Consider the following 6654-nt stretch of genomic DNA (forward strand, 5'->3'; position numbering starts at 1 on the left):
TTAGGTATGAAATAGATAAATATATAAAATAAATCTTATTTTTGAAGTATATAATTAAAAGCTAAATATTCATTAAAAAATCTATGACATTTTAAGAAAATTTAAAAGCTAAGAGAATACTGGTTTTAAAATAATATGAAATTAACGTATTTTAAAAGTGAACTCAACCTTTTTAATTCAAATTTGTTTGATGAACGGAAAAAAAAAAAATCTATAATCATTTCTATTTATTGGTTATTTAATCTATGAATTTTAAATATGAAATACTAAAATTAAATACAATGATCAATTTGACAAACAGCAAATAAAAAAAAAAAAAATAAATAAATAATCCAACACTATGAAATGCTCCATACAACACTATGAAATGCTCCATATTTATTTTTGTAGTGAAATGCTTGATATTACTACCACTAATATTTAGTCACATCATTAATATTAAAAATAATATAAATTCAGTAAATAGAATATTGATAAGTTCAGTGATTTCAAACGAAGATGTTTTTTTTTTTTTTTAAAACAGAAATATAGACCATTTCTTTTTTTTTTTTTAAATGAATACTGACAGAGAGAATGATTTGATTCCAAATCATGTTTTTATGAAAATAAATAAATAAAATTCTTCACCAAAGACTATCCAGTTTTACAAGATTTCATAAATTTTAAGTAAATTACTTATTAACATTATCAATTTCTAATTTATTTGATCAACAATTAACATTTAAAACTTATATTAGTAAATTTAATAAATATTTTCACCTCTTTTTCGGCAAATATATTTTAAAAAATTAATTGAAATTTTTTCTTGTTAATAAATAGTTAAAATAATTTATTGAAATTCAATTCAAAATAGCGAAATTATTTCAAATGATAAAACTATTGAAACTATTTACAAGATATAGCAACATTTTAGAACTATCAATGATAGACACCGATAGAAGTCTATTAGTATCTATCAACCTCTATGACGGATAGTTCTAAAATTTTTACTATATTTTATAAAGATTTTGATTATTTTTTCTATATTTAGAAATAGCCCAAAGCCCATCATTTTTTTTTTTTTTTACATACAGAATCGAAAACCAAAATGAAGTGGTCTCATATTAAGGTTTAGTTTCATATTATTGTAGCTCTTAAAATAATTGTTGGTTGTTGTGCTCTTAAGAGAAACCGATGCAAATGAATTAAGATAATATTTGATAAATTTTAATTTTAAATTAAAAAAATAGTTACAATGTTTGATAAATTAATATTAAATTTGTGTATATCTTAGTTATATGAACCAAACTAGACTTATCTTTTCAATTATTTTTATATGGATAATTAATTTATAATTTTTTTTAAAATTGTATATGATTTAAATTTTAACTAATTTTATTTAATCTATTTTTCTTAAAAAAATAATTCTTATAAAAAAATTAATCAATTAAAATATGAAAATAGATATGACAAAATATATTATTATGAAATGATATTATAATATGTTTTTATATATATATATAATATATATATATATATATATATATTTAAACGGTTAAGAAGATAGCAATTTTTTTTTTTTTAATAAAAAAAGAAATTAGCAAATTTTTAGGAAAGCTAAATCTAGAAGTTAGTATCTATCAACCTTTCTATAAAATTAAAAAGTGATTCCAATAGATTAATAAATAATTCATTTAACTAGTTTTACACTTGCAAACAGAGCTTCAAATAGAACCTACGACTAGTTTAATATCATCAAATAAAATAATAAAATATTTCTATATACAAGTTAAAAACATGGTTTGTTCTACAATTGTAGGAAGACGTAAGCAAAGTTGGTGACATTTAATTAGGGTTGTTAAATAAACATAAGGTTTTATCTCAAAATCAATCATTAATGAAAAGTATACATCCATATATTCTTTAGAGAATGTGAAGTCTCTCACATGTTTCTTCAAATAGTGCCTAACAGTGATGAATTCAAAAATTTATGTGACACGAGTTCTCTAAAATGGAACTCACAACTCAATTCACAGGCGCATAAGCAGAGAATTTTAGTATCTCTCAGCCCATCAAATTATATAACATCTTATGAATTTTAAGAGAACTATATGTAAATTTATCAATTTTGAGGCACGTGCCCTCGTTGGCTATTTTAGTAGATCTACTCTTGGCACCTAGCTCTTTAGATTTAACATTTATGCTAGATTTATACCATTGAAAAGTAATCCAAATGGTAATGTAAAAAGTGGCCTCCAACTGATTATTTTTGTTGTTGTTTACATGTAGACCACGTTTACACTGAAAAATAATCCATCAATGGTAATGTAAAAAGCGGACCCCAGTTGATCACTTTTGTTGTTGTTTACCTACTTTCCGTAATCATAATGAGATATCGGGCTGCCTTGAAAATTTGTAGTCAAATCGTGTGATCTAATTGAGGAATAAAAGGTGTTCAATCTGGCTGCAGTTAAAAATTACGTGGAACCCACTATCTTTACTGTTACTATTACATATATTGTTATTGTAAAATTATAAATTTGTCACATTTATTGTTACCTTTATCATTACCGTTACCATTAGGATCAAACAATAACAGTAACAATAACAATACTAGTAAAATGTGATATATTCATAATTTTAGGTCAACATGATAAAAAAAAAACAATCTAATTATGCTTGTGATTCAGGTCTATTACGGTTCGTCCATCAATTAAATCACATTCCGATTACATCAATTTTCATTAGATTTAGTAAACGTGACTTTAGATTAGATCTCAATTATTTTAGATCGAATATCTATTTAAACTTTATTAAATGACGGTCAATTTTGAGATGGGGGTGGTTGTGATTAAGGGCATAGGTTTGAAATTGAAAAATGGGTGTGTGCGTGGCATATTTATTTATTGGGCATGCAAGCCATATGTGACCCTTTTCCTCTCTTCGTAATTTGAGCAACTCCATGACTTTGCTCAATCTTCTCCACACGTGTGTACCACATACTCTCCCTTTCTAATATTTATATTCTCCCATTTAAATCATACCCTTCACCTATTTATTTAATATTTAAAAAATTATAGACTACTATTTATGTCTATCATGTCATAAATAGACATTAGTCTATCATAATTTATTGCAAATAGATAACGAAATTTGCTACATTCATAAATATTTTAATTCATTTTCTTATATTGAAAACAATCTTTAATTTTTTGCATTTACTAAAGTTTGCCAAACATTTTTTTTTCTCTCACAAAGATCATAGACCAAAGACAAAAAGAAAAAATAATTTTCTAGGTACACGATCTAGGTGGGTGATCTTGCATTCAAACACTTTAAATGTTGGCTTTTCTTACTTCACAAGTCAAACAATGTACATAGCTATGTTTTTTTGGGTTAAATATGAAGTCATAAATGAACTCTCTCCTTCTGTTTATGTTTAGATGTTGCCAATAAAGATTTGAACTTTATTGTTGAGACGATCGATACTGTATTATAGTTTTTCAATGAATCAATCTCAATCCATAATGGATAGATCTTTGCTTCCTGAACTATAATAATACTGTCTAAGAACTTAATCGCCTTTCACAAACTTATTTGTTATAAATATAATAATAGATGTGTTGATCATCTGATATAGTTTAGTGGTTAAGATACTTATATATATTTTTTCTAAGGTTGAAATTTTAATCTTCTTTTTCTATATTTGTTGACTAAAAAAGATTTACACTATGAAATTAATAATTTACTTGAAGAATAAGTTTAATTTGTAATGTTAGAACATTGCAATTTAATTATGTTATTATGACTATGTTAATTGGTGGAGTTTAATTGCTACAATTTCATATATTTGAGGGGGAAAATTGCAACAATGCTTAATATTTAAGAGTGGTTAAAAATTGAGATTTATCCTAAGAGTTGGATAACGTATATATTTTTCTAATTATAATTGATAAAGTTTAATCACAAGTATGGTATTTATTTTGTGAACATTGATTATAACATTTTCACTTATGGTTAGAGATTTGGTTCCTTTGAACTTCACTCCTACATAAGGCTGAACTAAAAGAATTGCAAAAATTAATTTTAAACGAATTTATGAGTAGTTGTTTAAGTTAAGAATTTGAAGCCAATTTACAAAAGACATAATTTCTTTAAAACAAAATATAAACATGTTTAAAGTCATCACGAGCATAACTTACCAATAATCGATATGTACTCTTTTTTTAAAAAAAATCGGATATTCAAATCTCTATATAACATTTATTTTTTTAAAAAAATCTCTTAACATTCGTTTTATTTAAAAAGATTCTGTCTTAAATATGGTACATGCTTTTTTTTCTTTATACAAGTGAAATAACTAAAAAAAACAATAAATGAAAATAAAGAGAGTTATAATTAAGGGAAATTACTTTTGTTTATCAATAGATTTATGTTAAAAATTGAAGAATATAAGAAGTTTTATTTATTTATTATTTATTGTTTATTTTTAAATGAGTCCAACAAGAATGTGGGAGTGAAAAAGTTAGAAAAGGAAGGTTATAAATGGAAAATAATTTATTTTTATTTTTTCCCTAATAAAGTAAGGGGGAGCTGAAAAGTTCTCATTCTAGAATGGTAGGCTCTAGCTAAAGTGTTTTCTAGGCAAAAAAGCATCACTTAATAATATTTAAATTAAGTATCATTTCTACTTTTGTATCTTAAACTGACCACAATATTAATTTTATAGCATAAATAAATTAGATTTCGCACTTAATGTCAGTTATACAATAAAATAGTATTTTCATTTTACAACAAATATCACTAATTTTTTTGTTTGCTATAATTTTTTTTTTGTTTTTATTAGAAAACTATAATTATGTTGTAAACAAGTAAAATAACATTATAGTTTAGGGGAATTGGCATCTAATATATTGCGTTTGTTGTAGTGAAAAAAATGGAATTGACTATATAAGTATTTGATATTTGATGATATTAATAAAACATGTTCAAATATAAATTCTTGGGAACAATTCTCCATATAAATTCAAATTATTATAGTTCAGTGGATAAATTTTTTGGAACGATTGGATAAGGTAATTAAAGAATTATTTTTTATTTGATGATATAATATCAAATTTACCTTTACCCATCAACTTAAATTTTTGGGTTAATGATGATTTAACATGATATCAGAGTATATTTATTAAAAAAGACATGGTATCAGATTAGATAATCTAAAAAGTATTGTGTTCAAACCCCTAGATGTTATTTTGTCCCTAATTATTGTTGATTTTCACTTGTTGTTGCTGGTTTTCAACCTATTTTTAAGCTCACAAGTGGAAAATTGTTAGATGATATATTATTAAATTTACTTTCACTCACCAGCCTAAGCTTTTGGGTCAATTGTGATTTAACACTTTTTCTTAAGGTCTGTTTTCAAATATAGTAAAATGAGTTAACTTATTTACAAATATAAAAAAATGTCAATATTTATCAATGATAGATAATGATAGACATCTATTAGCATCTGTCAATTTATCACTAACTATCACTAACACAAGTAGATGTATTAGTGATAGTTCTATCAGTGTATATTACTGATAGATAGCAACATTTTGCTATATTTGAAAATATTTTTAGCAGTTTTGTCATTTAAAACGATTACACTTTTCAATAACTTAATATACTCAATTTTTTTAATACAAAAAATGTGAAGTATAAGGGTTAAACTTTCAACCTCGAAAAAAACAACAAAGATTTTAACCCTTGAACATATCGTGTTTATCATGTCAGCATATACTTTATCTTTTATATGATGTAGAAAATAATAATAAATAAACTATATCTCATTTAAGTTCAACGTAGAATGAGTGAATATTTACAAAAACTTTCGACCTTAAGAAAAGTATACGATGCCTTTAAAGTCAAATATACCGATAATAATTTAAAATTAATTAGAAGTTTTTATTTTAGGTCAAGAGGTGGGGTGTGGTTTGTTGACTACATATTGTTGGAAAAATCAAACAACTTTTTTCAGCTGTTGTTGTTGTGTTTCCTTCCCTTTTCGTTATTGTCTTTTGGTCATAAAAAATCATTACAACAGTTTACCATTTTGTCCACCAGTTTGTATTAGGTAAGCCTTGGGATTTTAATCTTTTTTAGTATTAAAAATTAAAACGTGAGATTAGTGGTTCTAAAGTCTATTAATATTATGTCACAAACCACATAGGTTTAGACAATATATAATGTCCGTACGATGAATGAGGTGCATAATTAAGATTGTGGGTTTCTTAGTCGAAATAGAGACTTTGGGAGTGTCGATGTTTTGAAGACAGACAGCCAACACTGTTGACTAAATTCAGTCAAAAACAAATAACATTTAAGTCAAACTCAGCCATCCAATGTGATTCGTCCATCTTTTTGTTAATTAAATTATTATGAGTCATAAATATTTGATTTTTAAAATTAACTTTATAAACACATGTTATTTTTTTTAATATTTTAGAAATGTTTTAAAAAAATCAAGCCATCAAACTACTTCCTAACCGTCCTATTAAAGATGAGAGAAAGATACTATCTGAAAAAACATCTTTCCAGGTCAATGAACATTCCAGAGAGTATACGAAAGTGGCAATAACATGAACTATTTTGTTCTCCTATGTGGAACAATGACAAAAGCAACAACAGTTTTAA

This window comes from Benincasa hispida, chromosome 9 (assembly GCF_027475165.1).
Source record: "Benincasa hispida cultivar pf3 chromosome 9, pf3_genome.v1.1, whole genome shotgun sequence".
Taxonomy (NCBI): domain Eukaryota; kingdom Viridiplantae; phylum Streptophyta; class Magnoliopsida; order Cucurbitales; family Cucurbitaceae; genus Benincasa; species Benincasa hispida.